Source organism: Oxyura jamaicensis, chromosome 3 (assembly GCF_011077185.1).
Source record: "Oxyura jamaicensis isolate SHBP4307 breed ruddy duck chromosome 3, BPBGC_Ojam_1.0, whole genome shotgun sequence".
Classification (NCBI taxonomy): Eukaryota; Metazoa; Chordata; class Aves; order Anseriformes; family Anatidae; genus Oxyura; species Oxyura jamaicensis.
Genome location: NC_048895.1, coordinates 10,739,655 through 10,756,490, shown reverse-complemented (window position 1 = coordinate 10,756,490; position 16,836 = coordinate 10,739,655). Strand labels below are relative to the sequence as shown.

At 39.5% G+C, this 16,836-nt stretch overlaps 2 long non-coding RNA genes across 2 annotated transcripts in view; both read left to right on the top strand.

The window, feature by feature from the left end:
• The window catches only part of LOC118163524, a 78,545-nt gene extending 77,621 nt beyond the window's left edge, over positions 1–924 (top strand). The window contains exon 3 of the long non-coding RNA XR_004749095.1: positions 711–924. This is a non-coding gene — a long non-coding RNA (uncharacterized LOC118163524). The remainder of the gene's footprint in view (positions 1–710) is intronic.
• Positions 925–6,612: 5,688 nt separating this feature from the next.
• On the top strand, positions 6,613–13,659 carry LOC118163523. Its single transcript, XR_004749094.1, has 3 exons — positions 6,613–6,831; positions 9,799–9,932; positions 13,256–13,659. It is a non-coding gene; the product is annotated as an uncharacterized LOC118163523 (long non-coding RNA).
• Positions 13,660–16,836: the final 3,177 nt, after the last annotated feature.

The following is a 16,836-nucleotide window of genomic DNA, read 5'->3' as shown; positions in this document are numbered from 1 at the left end:
CTACCTCTGACCTACCTAAACAGTTACTGTATTCTCTGTCCTATTAAAATTTATTTGGCTAGGGGTGCTTTGTTTGAGATTTGCTCTGGCTGAGGTAGTCATGGCTCTGCACCAGCTGATTTGAAGCAATTTTGGCAGTTGTCTCCTTGTACTGACCAGCATCAGGGAAGCTGATAGTTTAGTAGGAGTTGGGTGTGAGTCAGTAGACTCGTCGACTTCACTAGATCTCTTTACACAGATATTATTTAATTTAATCCAAACAGAAAGATCTTTCAAAGCTAAGTAGCGTGAGGGTTGGCAGCACCAGCAGATACACATAATTTGTTATTTTTAGTGCCCCAATAACATGCTAGCAAAGCCATTTTATCAACAGCTGGCTAGCTCCTGCAATTAGCAAGAATTTGGTTCTCCACCCTACAGAAGTACTACGAGGTTGTAAAGGCAAGCTAAAGATACTTTTTTAAAAGGCAATAAATGATAATTTATAGCTATATTCATTGTGGAATTGATGTCTTGTTTCTTTGAGGAAAAATGAAATGTGTTTCTTCCTTCACCATTTTTCTCAAATGCCTAGTTAAGAAATGAATTTCTTAATCTCCAGATGTCCCTTAAGGTTTGTTTTAATCAGGGTGGTTTTAAGCATAAAAATTGTGTGAGAGCCTGCAGGTGATCCTCATATAGGGAAACTGGTGTGACTTTTATTTTCTGAGATGTGCTCCCCAAACACCTCACCTGCAGTGCTGAAGTTTTCTATGCAGGGGAAAGAAGCTGTGGTACTTTGTAAACTGTTCTGCCTTCAGAGACTCTGAGCAAGCTACAAGAAGCTGTGTACTCTCAGGTATAAGTGTACCCAACAATGTAAATTAATGCCTATGTGCTTAAAACAGCAGCTACTTTGTGTTGATGTGGGAGTTAGCACAGATCTTTTCCTGCTCCCCTTATCCTTGTATGATGATGAAACCCCTAAGAAAGGCTTGTATGCCACTAAGGAGCTACTGCAAAATTGCATTTCTCTCCATGTCTGCATCCCTACACTTGGCCTTCAGACAGTCTTCTGAGTTCTTTTGACTCCATGTGTGATTAGTGAACTAGTGGTAATGGCATCTCTCTTCCCTCAGCAGTTAGGAGGAGGAAATTTATTAATGTTTGTAAGGTAATCAAAAAAGATGACAGGGAGCACGTATATTGCTAGCTCCTGGGGGAGCAGTCAACTAAAGGCACTTGGGGCACAAAGACTTTGTAAAATATGAAACCTCTGTGAATTTATTCCTTTTAATTGTATTCCATATTGTATTTTTGAGTACCTCCTTGTAAAATGGTGCATAATCTTTAATGAACACAAGACTAGAAGGTCTCCTTTGGATTTAAATTTGAAGTATTTGCATAAATTTAGATCCATAAAATTATTTTATTGGCAAATCAAAATGCACACACAGATGTACCTTTCAGAGCTTAATTTTGTAAACAAGGCATCATATTCTGCTCTTAGTGAAGCTGGCAAAACTCTACGGTAACATCAATAACATCAATAGATTTACTTGAGATTTATATTTGGGTAACTGAGAGCAGCATTTGGCCTAAAGACTCCAGAGTGAGAAGCATGTAATTATTCATCTGGCCAGTAAGTGCAGTCTACTTGGAAAACTTACAGCTAGAGTAAAAATTTTGTGCCAATCAATTTTTAGTCTGTTTTAACATTCACATTTCATCCCTATCTCATTCTTTTGTTAAATAACTTTTTTTTTTTTTTCTTTCTTGCTTACAAACCAAGGAGCTCAGAGTCCTGCTTTATTGCAGATATAAAATCTCAGTGCTTTTATATATGACCAAAACACCAACAAGTTTAGTTTAGTGAGAGATTATGTACAGAGTGCAATGGTCTAATCAGGTCTCAAGGGCTTTGAAATATTAAGCTCCACTTCTGTTGCAAATTAGTCCTGTTATCTACTTTTTCAATGAAAACATATTCAGCAAAAGGAATATCTTTTAAATAGTTTAACTGCTTTAAGATTACAACAAAAATTCCCAGCTGCTAAATATTGTATTATGACTGTCAGTCAACTGCAAGTGATATACACATATCCAAATTACCCTAGCCCTAATAATCAACAAGCAGTTACTTGCCTTTGTACATTGCAGAGAGATTTCTATTCAAGCAGCAGTCTGCAGTCACGTGCAGAGTCTGGAGCTAAGTTACCTACCCCTCTTCAATCATTTGGGAGCTCTGTCTGTCCAACATTATCTGACCTTCAATTTTTCTTTCCAGCAGCATGTGCTGGGACTCATATTTTTAATTTCTTTTTGTCACTGAAACACGTATACCACTGGGGCTCAAAACTTTAAATTTCAAATAATATATATAGGCTAAAGGCAAAATCATAAACTAAAACCACCTTGGAAACTCTAAGATAAAATCCTTTGAGCCTTTTGTTAAAATATATAATGGCTACCACAAGTTAATGAAAACATATTTTAAATGCGTGCTAAGAAACCTAGGTGGAATAAATATAATGGCCTCATTTTCTGAAATATAATGTTGATATAGAACTATTATATATAAAGTGCATTAGAACATCCAAAACTAATGGTGACCTTTGCTTTAAGCAGCACTTGCTGAATTGGAAATAACATTTCTCTCTGGAAACAGATTGTCTTTTACTGGGGAGGAAGGATGTTCAGGCAGAGGAAGGCAGGGCTACCCATCACCGTGCCAGGGCAGGCTATGGAATAGGCAACAGATGCAAAATTTACCTGCAATAGTTGCTCATATTTTTCATGTATCAGGCTTTATAACATGTTTTTAAGAAGAGGGATGAAAGGGAAAAAAAAAAAACAACTACACATGCCCAGACACTCCCTGAACTTAGCACTCATGTCTCTGATGCATTTTTTTCATTCAGTGATCCTCTTTTCACTCTCAATATGAGACCAGGGTGTCTATCTGATGTCTATGTGGGGTCCAACTATATCCCATCTTAATTAAATTGCAGAATCAACAGAAGTCAATCTGCTGTGATGGGGGCTGCACAGACTAAGCCCTGAGAACAGAGTAAATAGTGTGCTGGGATAAGGCTGAGTCTCTTGCAGGACAACATACGTGGTCACCATCCTGTATGCTTTTTTTTTTTTTTGGTTTAAAAAAGAAGAAAAAGTGAAGGAGAAGGGGGAAGGATAGAAAAAGAAGTGATGTTTTACTGGAACATTTAAGCTGTGGTGTGATGGCTGGGCTTTCAGTCTCACCTCTGATAACTTCAGAAAGAGAGAAAAACAGTGTAATAATGAATTGGACAAAGCATGAGTGTTGCTTGTTACACAAATGTAACAAGCTATTATTTCTCACTCGTGTACCTACCATTAGAAAAGTTTTAAGGATTACATAAAAAATAAGATGATAGCTGCCAAAGTTATATTAAGATTAACCAGCATGATTGCATTTTCAGAGAGAGGGAAGTTCAGAAACAACTTGATATTTTTTGACCTTAGGGTGGTGAAGTGTTCGGTTTCCAAAAGGAGTATTTAAGTCTTTGTACCTTAAATGTACCTTTATTCCTTCCCTGCTTTCCAGTTTATTGGCACTGGCAGGGCATCTGGAGGTAGTTGTTTCTCTGTTTTGTGAAGATAAGGTTGCATTGTGGAGGATGTGGAGCAAGGGCAGGCGAATTGAGACATGGGAATGAGGCAGCGGGTACAAATCAAGGGAGATGATTCCCCATGTTTGCAAACTGATTGAAAGATGAACTGTTTTCTTTATTGAGGTGAGGCACAGAACAAAGGGGGACTTTACTAGCACTGATAAGAAGTGCCTTTTTAGCCACTTGGGTTAGGAGTTTAGATATGATAATTCTTTCAGGAGGAGCTTTTTGGTCATTGTGGGAAGGTGAAAGCTGATTCTCAAAAATTCCTTCCATATTGCACATTTTGCCGTTCAGACAAAAATCTCTTCATTTCCAGAGAAAACTCATGAGCCTCTTGACATATAATTATACTTCTTGCTTGCAAGTGGCCTGTTTTCAGGAATGCTGTGCACCCGTCTCTTTGGTCAGCACAATACGATCAAACCAAACATCAAATTAATTGCTTACCTCTCAGCATCAGATATTAATTCACTTTGCAAAAGCAGAGGTTACTCACACCTTCGGTGTTGTTCCATGGTATGTGAGAGCAGAACTCAGCTGAAGCAGTGCTGGTACCTCAAGAGCCACTGTCATGCAGTTGCTCACCAATGTTGGGCATCATCTGCGCTGGGTGAACAGGAGCAGGCAAAGGGGCAGATGTGAGTCCCAAACTGCTCATACAGCAGCAAGGATCAGTGTGCCCCCATGCTTCCCTTGGGATGGGTTGCCAGTGGCAAACATGCATTCCTATAAGAGATGGTTGTGGTCCTTCCTTTCAGGTCAAGGCTGCGGCAAGCCCTGGGTGTTGAATTTGGAGATACGCCAGCATTTAGCCCCCAGTTATGTGCACATCAGTCCTACTGAGGCCAGTATTTCTTCTTCAATTATAGGTTTTGAAAGGAATATAATTGTGGAAATCCTGCTGCATTATTAAAAATTATAATCAGCATATGTCAATGCCCCATTTCTCTGAAAATAAATTAGTTTGGATTTAAAGGGTTCTGCAGTTATTAGGCCTGCACCTCTGGCAGTCAGATACAGTCTACAGTCAGTTCTGTAGATAATATGCATTAATGTATGTGGCTTCTATATTGTATACATTTGTCATCTCAAGTGTTGTGGAAATTGCTTCACTGACAATACTTCCTGGTCTGCTCTCTGTATTTAATGGTCAAAGGAAGTGTGTCATCGGGTGTTCTCAGGTAACAATGAAGCAGAAACATAAAGATCCAATTAAACTATAATAAAAACAAAAGTTAAAAATTCATCAGTATAGCTTTGGAGAAAAATGTACATTTTAAGAATTAGGCCAACCTTCTACCCTTCCATTTTTTGAATATCTGAATAGTTTGTTTTTAAAGTATTATGGCTGGTTATATAATGTTAAAGAGCACTAAAAGTAAAATGGTTTGAAATAATTCAGGAATTCTTTGATCTTCCTGCAGTCCTTACAGGGTATTAGGCAGTGGAAGATGGGGACTGTGTAACAGCAAGGGTATGCATGTATAAGTACCACTTTCTGGATACCATCCTGGATGAAGTTTTAAAGTCTGTTGATCACTATTTTAGACTTTGCTTGAACATCAGTAAAATGCAATCGTGTTTTGTTCTAATACTTAGATGCCTTGAAAACAGGTAACAGAAAAAAAAAATAAAAAATGACAGTATTGTTTTGCACTAATATTCAGCTTTCGCACTAAGGCAAACTCATTTTATTCTGAGTTTCAAGGTTTTGACTAAAAGGACATAGTAACACTTGGATTGAAACTTAAACAATGAATTTTTGATACAAGATAGATTCCAGCACCACCACTGGCTGTTGTGAAGTGTGCTGCTCTGAGAAGCTCTGTGATGCTGTAAGAAACTTCACAATAATAAGTGAATAAAGCATTAGTAATGACAGAAATGGTCAATTTAGGAAAAACCTTTATACTGTGCTATATCCTGATTTTGATTTTATGATGTATATTAGTATCTTAACAGCTATGCTATGGAGATATTTAATCACAAAGTACAATGTTATTTTCCAAGATTAAAGATGTTTCTAAATCCCTTGTAAAGCACTTTTGAGAAAAAGCATCAATGAATTTTATGAATAGCAAATCTGTGAATCTATAATGTATTTCTGTAAATTACAATGACATTATACTATCAGTGTCTTTTAACAAAACATAAGAGAAATCTGAAGACTGCTTTAAAGTATTTTTGTTCTTCAATTAAAATATTAATGATCATTTTCATTATTTCAGCTTCCTGATCGTTATGAAAAAATGCAAATTATTTCAATTCACTTATTCAAATTTCACATTAAAAGGAAAAAGTATTGAATTCTACCATGGACTGAACGACCACAATTTTCATATGAGTTTAGCCCCAGACAAGATTGTAAATTTGGTTTCTGAGTTTTAATTAAAATGTCCAGACTTTCTGTCACAATGAACTGATGAGGGCCAGAATCCTAGTGTATGGCTCATCGTGAAAACAAGAATTGTTATGAAGGTTTTCAGAGCATTATAGAGTGTTCATTTATCTCATTGTAATACAACCCCCACAAACGCACACCTCATCTTTTATGAAGCTTTATTTACTTTATCATGTAGATACAAAAAGAAAAACAAAATAGATTTCATTCACTATGTGTTCACACTGCTTTTAGAGAAATGCTAGTAAATGATACTCAAGAATCTCATGAATAAGTAGGATGGGTAGGAATAATAAACTTTTTTTTTTTTTGCCTGTTGATATTCATGGGACTTGCTCGGTGCATATGTTTTCTGCTTTCTGCCCTTGTGACCATTGCTCACTCATTTATTTTCAATTTTTATTCTTTTCACCACTCTTCTACCCAATCCATCCCTCTACCACTAATATTATTATTTTCCTCTACCTTTCCAGGACTTATCCTTCCTAACACAGTCCTGGTTTCCCTGCCCTCCACTGTTCTCATTCTTCCAATTTTTTGCTCTTTATTTCCCTTCTGTGTTTTCTCTTTCTGCTGCAGGAGAAGCAGAATGGTATCCTGCCTACCCACAGCACAGCCCTTCACTGCCACCAGGAGCTAAGCCTGCACTGAGCCCACCAGGTCAGGGCTGATGCAGTGAGTGCTTCCTCCAGTTCTCACCAGGAGAATTTGCCCAGCTCTTCTAAGGATGAAAAAGATTGCAGAGGGGTTGTCTACAGGTTTTCTCTTTCCAACACTGTCTACCAGCTAGAAATGGTAAGCTACATGAAGCATTAAGTAAAAGGGTAGCTGTTTTGTGTATTTCTCCAACTTATAATTTCTGGGCAACTTTGAGTGCTACACTTATATGTATATACATATAATTTATCTTTGTGCAGTGTATTATTTATTTGCTGAATAAAAACCTTTAGCAGAGAGCAAAAACAGCAACGGACTTCAGATATAACCTGCTCAAGAGTAAGAGAAGATTCACAATCTGTTCTCCAATGACCTGAAATTAGTATGAATTTTGCATTACAGCCCAGCATGACAGAATGACATTTCACTGTACGACTGGCAATGTCTGCTTTGGGCACCAATGACAACATGAAATGAGTTAGAGGAGCACACTATATACCCTGCAAATTGTTGTGCAGAAATTCAGGGATTAAAATTTCCTCTCCTGAGAAGAGAGAGTTTACTGACTGAAGCTGTGCTAAGTTATGGAAGAGAAAATCAAGTGCTATAATTGTGGGTGTTTATCACAGTCAGAGTTGTTTGTTTTTGTTTTTTTTTAAATTTATTTCTATTAATAGAAATTTGATTAGAACAGGGTAAATCTGTGCCCACAACACAAATGTGATCATCTGCAAACAAAGTAAGTGGAAGGGACATTTTGTATTGTTTTGTTTTATAACACTCATTTTGAGGAACTAGTCTTTATTTCATGTTTTTGTCATGTGCCTTCATGTTAAAGTAAACACACTGTATAATAACTTAAATTAAAGCAGCTTTTGTCTGAGGAGAAAAATAAGATAGCAAAGCCTGACTGAGCACTAGTCATGGTAGTAGATTTGTATAGCCTGAAGACAGGGAAAACAGCAAAGGATGTTGTAACTCCAACTAATGGCTATTCTATCAACAACAGTATAAGGAGTGCCTGCAGTTTCTTTAATATTATGTCATATTAGAGCAAAAAAAAAGTTATTTCCAGAAAATCCCAATGCTTTTACAACACCTGAAGAACATCCCTTTCAAAGAGCTGGTCCTTTCAATCAGTATGTTACTCACTGAGGGAAGCTCTCAAGTGGGAGAGAGCAGGTCCATGCTCAGACAGTGAATCCATGAGTGAATAAACAATATGTCAAAACCAAGAATATTTATTTGGGAAGGGACCATGCTAAATTGTGATGTAGTTGAGCTATATGCCACTGAAAGATGAGGCAAGAGTCAGTAGTCCGGATATACATATGCACTTAAGGCACCGCAGGGCATCCTACTGGTCTCCCACAGCTGCTTTGGTAGGACATCTGTGTCCTGCAGTCATAGCTGCTAGAGTCTTGTATGGGAAGTCTCAAGGGGCACTGGTTACCCGTGCACCCAACTGAGCTGGGTCAGTAATCTCTGAAGATGAGCAGCATTACCATATTACATAGGTTCAAACAGTGCCTGTGATTGTCCTTTGAGCTCTGGTGTTAGCAATGACAGGAGCTGCTTCTGGGAATTGAGAAGCTGTAACAAGAGATATTGAATGCTATTAGAGCTCTTTCTCTCTTCCCTCGGTGCTAGTGGTGCCTAGACAGCAGCTTTGCAGGCAGTGGCAACTTGAAAAGGATGGTAGAAAGCACATGGGAAAATTTATTAGAAACATATCACAGAATAGCTTGGGTTGGAAGGGATATTAAAGATCATCCAATTCCAACCCCCTTGCCATGGGCAGGGATGCCACCCACTAGATCAGGTCGCCCAGGGCCCTATCCAACCTTGCCTTGAACACCTCCTGAGATGGGGCATCCACAACTTCTTTGGGCAACCTGTGCTCCGTTATCATTTGGGTGTATAATGATCCTCACCGCAGCCTGTAAAGCTGACTCCGGTGTAAGTGAAGGACCCACTGAATTTCAGTTGTCTTTGATCTTTCTAAATAGGCACCTGTTTCTTCTGAGATCACCATAAAAATAAACAAATTTATTAATTAATATGCCACAGTTTGTGCCTTAGGTTTACAAGAACAGTTGTGGGAAGAATGCTCATCTGCCTCCTCTCTGCCCCTTCCCACCAAAGGAGCTGCTGACTGGTGTGCTCAGGACTCATTCTCATCAGCATGACTTTAACCTGAGCTGACCCTCTGCTGCCTATGGGAAGCTATCAATGAAACTGTTTGTTTCACTGACAGTGAGTAGCAAATTGGTCATTCATTGGTCAATCATATTTTCCTTTTTTCAGCTTTTCAATTATTTGATACAATGCCTAGTTTTAAAGAGGAGATTAATAGTTTCTCATTAGCAGAAGCTATTGAAAAATGGGAAAGACCTGCCTATTAGTCTAATATGATGTGGGCCTGAAACCTTTTTCTCTTTAACTTTAAATAAAAATGCCCTTCACACACATAAGAATACTTTAACTTATTCAATTTTCTTTGCTGCAGAATGTCCCTCACTGACTGACCCACAATGCTATGCTTTTGTTATAAATCATAGCCAGAGTGGGAACATCGAACTGTGATGTACAATGCTGTTCAAATCACACTTGCTTTCCTCTAAGGAGCTTGCTTGTTATGGAGACTTGTGAGTTATAAATAGGACAACATAAAATGAGCTCCTTTGCAAAATGTGCCTGAAAATATTTTCTCTGTGGGGAGAGAATCTTTTCAAATAGACTTTTGGTTTTTCTTCTCCAGTACTTCCTTCTTCTGTTCTCTGTCCTGAGTATGTCAAGGCTCAACCAGGTCAGTAGGACTTTGCTATTCAGAATGTGCTGCTGCTTTCCTCCTCTTTGCCACAGGCCCTAATGTGGTTTTTCGGTTTGATCATCCACGGAATAAGGAATTTCTTTTAACTTAGATTATAATTTGAGGACCAGCATAAAATAGCATTACCACACAGGACAAGGGCTGCCTCTGACAGGATAAAATACCTTTGAAGGTGATTGAATCTTTGTTCAAGCCAGAAGCAGAGGAGAAAACTCCTCTAGTTGCAACTCAGAGTTAGATTTCTTAACCTGTCTTCTCTCTTTTTTCTCCAGATATCCTGTGTAATGACTATGGAAGGCAAAACTTCCCCTGATCTTGCAGTTTTCGTATTCCCTGCTGCTACTGGTACCACAACCTGAGTCACAGGGAAGAAAGGAAGAAAGAGGATGATGGTTTTAATGTCTCTGTGAGTATGAGGGCTCGTTGGCATAGCATGGGTGCAATAGTTAGCTGAGACAGTTTAACAGTGAACTCTTAAACAGTGACACAAAACACCTTCCCTGTATTGTAGCTGACCCTGAAGTGTTGTGATTGGGTTTCTAGAAAGCTTTAATGGCTGCTGGGTAGGGGATGGAGAACCAGAGAGCTATGCTCTGGTCCTGACAATGCCGCTGGCTTGCTAGGTGACCCCGAGTTTGTCTCTTCATCTCTCAGTGGCAATTCCCTTTGAGTTCGATCATTGTGAATCTCTTCCTGACAGGAAGGATGGCCTCTTGCTGTGTATAGCATATAATCTCCCAATTCCTAGTATTTCTAACAATAAAACTACTGTGAAATGCAAATCTTTATCATTATATAGCTACTAATGCATCATTCACACCACTGTTTTTCTGAGTTCCCAAAATTTTGTGTGTGAAAAAGTAAATAAGAGCAGTGAATTACTGGCAGATCATCTGGAGGGAGATGTGAAATAAATCAACATAAATCATGGAACAATAAAATCTTAATTTTTAATGTTTTTCCTTTTCCTACTTTAGTGATGGATTTTATTCCTTCCCCTTCAAGTTCCAGTGGTAGTCGGCTGTTACAAAGCCTCCATTAGGAGAACATACTTTTGTTGCTATAGCAATTCTTTCTTGCTCTGATATTTTATTGCACTTAGATGCTGCTGGGAAAAGAAAAAAAAATCATCACTGACCTCCTTACAAATGGTCAGCCTCCCTGATCTCTTATTTCTGAGCAACTTTTAACTATATCTCACAGCAATCTATATTCTGGTAAACACTTTGTGCTAGGCACCATCTAGAAAGGTTTATCATTGCTCTATAAGTGGCATACTGCACACAGCAGGACGTGCCGCAGCACAGTGTCTGACATAGCAGATATAGATTACTGTTAAAATAAATTCATCCTTTTTGATCTGAACACTTCACCAGCTTCCAATCTGAAGTCTTGATATCATCCTGTCAACCAAAGGGGATATTATTAAGCAATGGAAGAGTTATCAAATGTTTCCTCAAAGTTCCTTTTAGGATGTTTTCTACAAGAGCAAAGATATATGTTTATTGGGGGTGAGTGTAAGACTCATCAAAAATGCCAGACTAAAATCCCTGTAGATATAAAGCATCAGATACTGAACAGAAGCTTCAAGTATTTTTCTACCGTGTCAAAACCAAATGCCTAAACCTTTGACTAATTAGGCAGGGAAAGACTATTAATTCTGTCTTCTGCTGTCTGTGGCTGGGTGCTCCCTGCCACCCAGGACACCAGTGACAGCCACCTGGAGTAACTGTCTCTCCCCAGCCATGTAACTCAGCCTGGGACCTGGAGCAGTGGGGACAAGTGGCTGTGCCTCTGCCTGGGTAACTACGGGATGCCAACCTCTTGGGACAGGTCTGATGACAGCAGGATTTCTCACTTTCTCCTGGAGTTTGCTGTGTGCTCCATAGCCCATCCAGTGAATGGGGGACGTGGTGGTAGGGTGGTAAGTAGCTACCAGCCTGTAGCAGCACCCATAAACAAGAGCACCAGAGTAGGGACCTGCTGGGATCACACAGGCTGGGACTTGCTTTCATGGTGCAGTCTGTGGTGAATCTTGAAATGGTTAAGACATTTGCCTTGCTGTTAGCTGCCTGGATGGGCAAAGCTTTCTTCTTCTTTCATGGAGAAAGCCATGAAAAGTCCATGTATTACTCTGAGGTTCATGGGGGGCTGGCCAGAGCTATTTCTTCTGTGCCCCTGCTGCAGGGAAACTTTTCCATCAGCAAGGCTGGGAGAGCAAGCGCAGCTCTTGCCAAAGATGGCACAGCCCCTTACCTCCTCTCTGTGCCAATTTCACAGCTCCTCAAGGAGACACAAATGAGAGGGGGAAAAAAAATAAAATAAAAAAAAAATGGGGGGGGGCTATTTCACAGTCCAGTAAGTGTGAGACTTGGTGTTGCCTGAGAGCGAGGCATGAAGGCATGACTGGGAAGGGAGCAAGCAAGGTCAACTGCTGCCAGACTGACAGGCAAGGGGGAAGCCCTGGGGGACAAGCTTTGCTTCCTGACCTGCACTGTGCTTTTCCTGCATGCAGTTTTGTCTCAGCAGGATGCCTCCAGATGCAGACTAGTGTGTTTGTAGGGGACTGGAGTCAAAAGCATTAGGTTTGCACAGCAGTAGTGTACTTGGCATTCAGATGGACTTCGTGGGCTTGGAATGGGGCTCTTGATGCTGGCACTGCCACCTCCATGGTGGGCATCATCATGCTTTTGGAACTGAACTAAGACCTACTCATTCGTTGCACTTGTAATCATCAGACAGCAAAGCCAAAAAAAAAAAAAAAAAAAAACATGTGGTTGATTTGAATTGTGTCTGCATAGGAACAGTTATGATTAGCCAGGTCCATCAAAGTATTCAAATTTCATGTTCTGTTTTCAATCTAAGGTTGTAAATATCTTTAATTTGTCAATGCACTTATATCTGAGAGGAGAGTTTACCAATAATCCTAATTCAGTTTAGTTTGTTTATAGCATAAATAGGTGTGTGTTGCATCCTTATCGCAACAAAGCCCTTATTGTTTAGGTGCTTATAATTTTGGCAAATGCATCCAAGCTGAAATTTTGCATGCTTGGATTCAGTCCATAGGCAGAGCTTCTGGTTGCTGGAAGTAAAATGTATTCAGCAATCTTTGAATTGTTTGTGCTTTGATGCTATATATTCCCCCCAAAACACAGCATGTTGTTGTTTATCCTTGTAGTAACATAAAAATGGGTGAGCTGAGTCATTTAAACTGCCTTGTTTTGTAAATCTTGCAAAGATTTACAAATAGAACTAAAAAAAAAAAAAAAAAAAAAAAGAAAAAGAAAAAATAAGTGCAATTTTGAAATAAGTTGCTTGCTATGCCATGCTAAAACAACACATTTTTCCAGATTTACACCTCGCTCACTCTCGATGTCTACCCCCTCCTATCCCCCTTATACACAGGGGATTGAGTTGTTTGACTTAATGTTTTAAAATACCTAGGCTTTTTCCAAGATTCTATACATTGACTGGAAATTGCAAGAACTATTGCTGTTACCTAGCTAGCAGTCATACAACTTCTAGGGAGACCCTTTCCACAGGAAAACAAATTTCTTTGGTATGGGGTTCCTGCTTGTAGGAGATTTTATTTTTTCCCATCAGACTTGTCTGGCATTTGCAGTTTAATAGAGACTGGTCATTAAAGCCTTGAGGGTAAAAGGTTTGCTCAAACATTTACAACTGGTAAAAGATTTTAACACTTTACATTTTCTCTTTATTATTTGTAAGGATGGATCATACTCTCCCATCAGATGAGCCCCGCTAAATATGTAAAGGCAGCAGCGAAGGGTGTTCATTCTGCTCGCCAGCAGGTGGTGGAAGGAAGAAGCAAGGAGTGAGGTCTATTCCCATCTTCTGCTCTGGCTGGCTTTCACAAACATGACCGTTTTCTTACTGTGGTGCTCCTAGAGCAATGTAAGTAAATGTAATTACTCCCACTTTATGGAGAGGGACTGTAGCTCACCCAAAATTAAAGGGAGGGAGGGGGATGTGAAGAACTAGGGCTGAGATTTCAACCCTCTGTGAAGAATTGCTGTCAATTTTTGCAAGCAAATTCTAGTTGAAAGCTACAGGAAAAAATAAAAATAAAAAAATAATGGCAACCATATCAAATAAAAACACTGTACTAGGAAGGGCTGTCTAATATAATCTGCTGCATAAGGATCATTAGAATTGTTTTCCTTTGAGCAACTGGTAAGCATAGAAGTTTAAATTCAATTTTGTGATTCATGAGTGTATTTACATACCACCTTAGAATTGCCAGAAAATTTCTTGTAATGAATTTCCATGGGTAATTTCATTAAACAACCGGTATTTGCAAAGCCAAGCCAGAAGTTCTGCTATCTTCATTTATTACATTCCTGGTCCAGCAGAGAAAGTTTCTTCTTCATACATGCAATCTCATCAAAAACAGTGTAACAGCATTTACGTGGCTCATTGCAGAACTCTTTGCAATAATGAGTAATGAAAACCCAAAGAAGTGATGATAATTTCATAATTCAAGACATAACATCTGTAGTTAATAGCTGTCCCAGTGACTATACGTATAGGTATGTTGAGTCTATTGGAAAAATGTCATTTTTGACGGGATGATGTTGCTTTCCATAATATGCTCAAAACTGAGAACATGAAGCTAAGCAGTTTGTGCACATTTCCCCTTTGGTGATGCTGCTGCTAGGTAATGCTGCTGTGTGCACAGCTGGGCTGCCTGGCTGCAACCCTCTGCTTGCCAAGTGCCTCCCAGGTCAATTTTGGACAAGCAGTGATCTCTCTTCCTTAGTGCATCACTTGTAAAATGGATAATAATGGTAGCTTCCCTCCAAATGTGTTAACATTAGTGATGTTACATGTGGCAATGAGGACCACACACATAGCCCTGCCAAAGTTTTTTTTTAACAGTCAAGGATGTTACCCCATATGCAAGTCCACTGGCTTTTTTAATACCAAGCGAAAGCACCATCCAGGGAAACTTTCTTTTTGCAAACTGTCATCAGCTATGAAGTGAAAGAGGATGACCCATGGTCCAGTGAATTATGTATTTAAAAATACAGCTAATGTGAATTTTGACATCAGTTGGCTGAAAGGGACAAGTAACAGAGTTCAAAGGATCAGCTTACCACAAGCATTAAGACAAAGCTTCTTAATAAATGCCACACCACAGCTGCAAAGCAGCAACAGCAAGTGCCCAGCTGCTAATGGCTTTCATGCTCGATAAGGTAGAGGTGCTAAACCAATCTTAATGCCTAAGTAATTAACAGTGTGATATTTTTAAAACAACTAACACTTGCCTATGACTACTGCTGTAGCACTAACAGCTGAGCAGCTTTATTATTATCTGTGTCTTTTCCTGTGTAATCCTTTCAGTGTGAAAAGTCTTTAAATTTAGTTCTCTGGAAGAGCTGTGAAGGGGCAAAGGAGTCAGCAGTTATAAAATACCCACTAGTTTACAGAACGCACAATGCCATTTATATGTGGTAGTGTAGTATGAGCAATGGTGTATTATCAGTTGCTTGAAGTAACTTACATGCTGCAGTTTTGTGTGCTTCCTTCTAGAAACAATAACTATGTTCCTCCAAACACTACAGTAGGAAAAGCAAGAAAAAATAACAAAGTGTTTCTTCTTATAGCATAGAAAAGCCTGGTACAACAGATATGTTGAGAGTGCTTTGAAATGATGCTTGCATGACGGTAGGTTATGTTTACATCTGAGAGCACACAAAATGCAAATCAGGACAGTCCCATTAAACAAAAAAAAAAAAAAAAAAAAAAAAAAACTTTTCTGTTCTGAACAAGTTATTTTAGCTGAATCTTTAGAGAGTATCTTGGTAAAAACACATTTGTATTTTTAAGTCAGGTGAAGAAGCACAGGCAAGTGGAAGGTGTAGTTTCAAGAGTCGAAAGAATACACTAAGTTAAACCGTGTCCACTGCACTTAAACTGTTGTTGTCAAACTTCCAAGAATATCAGCATGATGAAATTTAGTAAACATCATGCAGTAACAGACAGTAGTACAGTTACTTCAGGCTACTGTTCATGTTGCTGGTGAGTTATATACATCACGTGCTGACATTATGCGCCATCATTCTCCATCAGAACATGAATACCTGGCACTGCAGCAACATAGGATCCAAAAGGATTATGTTTCTCAGTTCAAACATTTTTCTTGTTTTCTGGGGATTTGGAGCACAGTTTGTCTTGCTTTAACTTTGATGAGAGCCTTGGGGCTTTTGTTTCACTTGGTACAGTGAAGTGTAGCAGGACTTCATTTATGATTATATACCGTATGTTTTTAGGGAATATATTGCTGAAAGAAAACTACTGTTTTATGAAGGTCCCCGTGTTCTGCAGGTGCAGCACAAAAACCAGGGTTTCCCTGACCCTGCTCTCAGGAGTTCAGAGTAATTGCTGCTTCTTCTAACTGCAAAAAAAATGGCTTAGGAAATTTGTGATCCGACTTCTTAGAATCATAGAATGGTTTGGGTTGGAAGGAACCCTAAAGATCATCTAGCCCCAAACTCTCCTGCCATGGGCAGGGACACCTTCCACTAGAACAGTTTCCCTAATGTCTCATCCAACCTGGCCTTGAATATTTCCAGGGTTGGGGCATCCACAACTTCTCTGGGCAGCCTGTTCTAGGGTCTCACCACCCTCATAATAAAGAATTTTTCTTATGTCTAATCTAAATTTACACTTGTTTGGTTTAAAACTATTACCCCTTGTCCTGTCCTGTCCTGTCTTTAGGAATGACAAAGGGCAGATCCCAGTGGATGTGGTTCCTGATCCAGTAGATATGCCACTGGAAATGGCATATGCAGCAGCCAGTGCAAAAGAAATCAAGCAGATATTGCTGGATGCAGTGTCTTTGTCATGTGATGTCTCAAAAGCCATGATTCCAAACCATAATCATGTCACAGGCAAGGCCATGCTCTTATCGCTTGGCCTGAAGCTGGGAGATCGTGTCGTTATTGCAGGACAGAAGGTATGCTGAGTAACTTGGTGGGTTTGCGGATGACACCAAGCTGGGAGGGAAGGGATGCCATCCAGAGGGACCGTGACAGGCTTGAGAGGTGGGCCCATGCAAACCTCACAGGCCAAGTGCAAGGGCTGTACATGGGCTAGGGCAAGCCCAAACACCAATGCAGGCTGAGTGATGAATGGATTGATGAGAAGCCCTCATGAGAAGGACTTGGGGTTATTGGTGGTATTCTAGCCATTATAATCTTCCCCAGTTTTTGACCTAAAGAATATGTAAAAGTGGAATAACCAAAAGAGCATCTGAAAGGCTAGGCAAAAGGAGCTTGTCTTCCCTT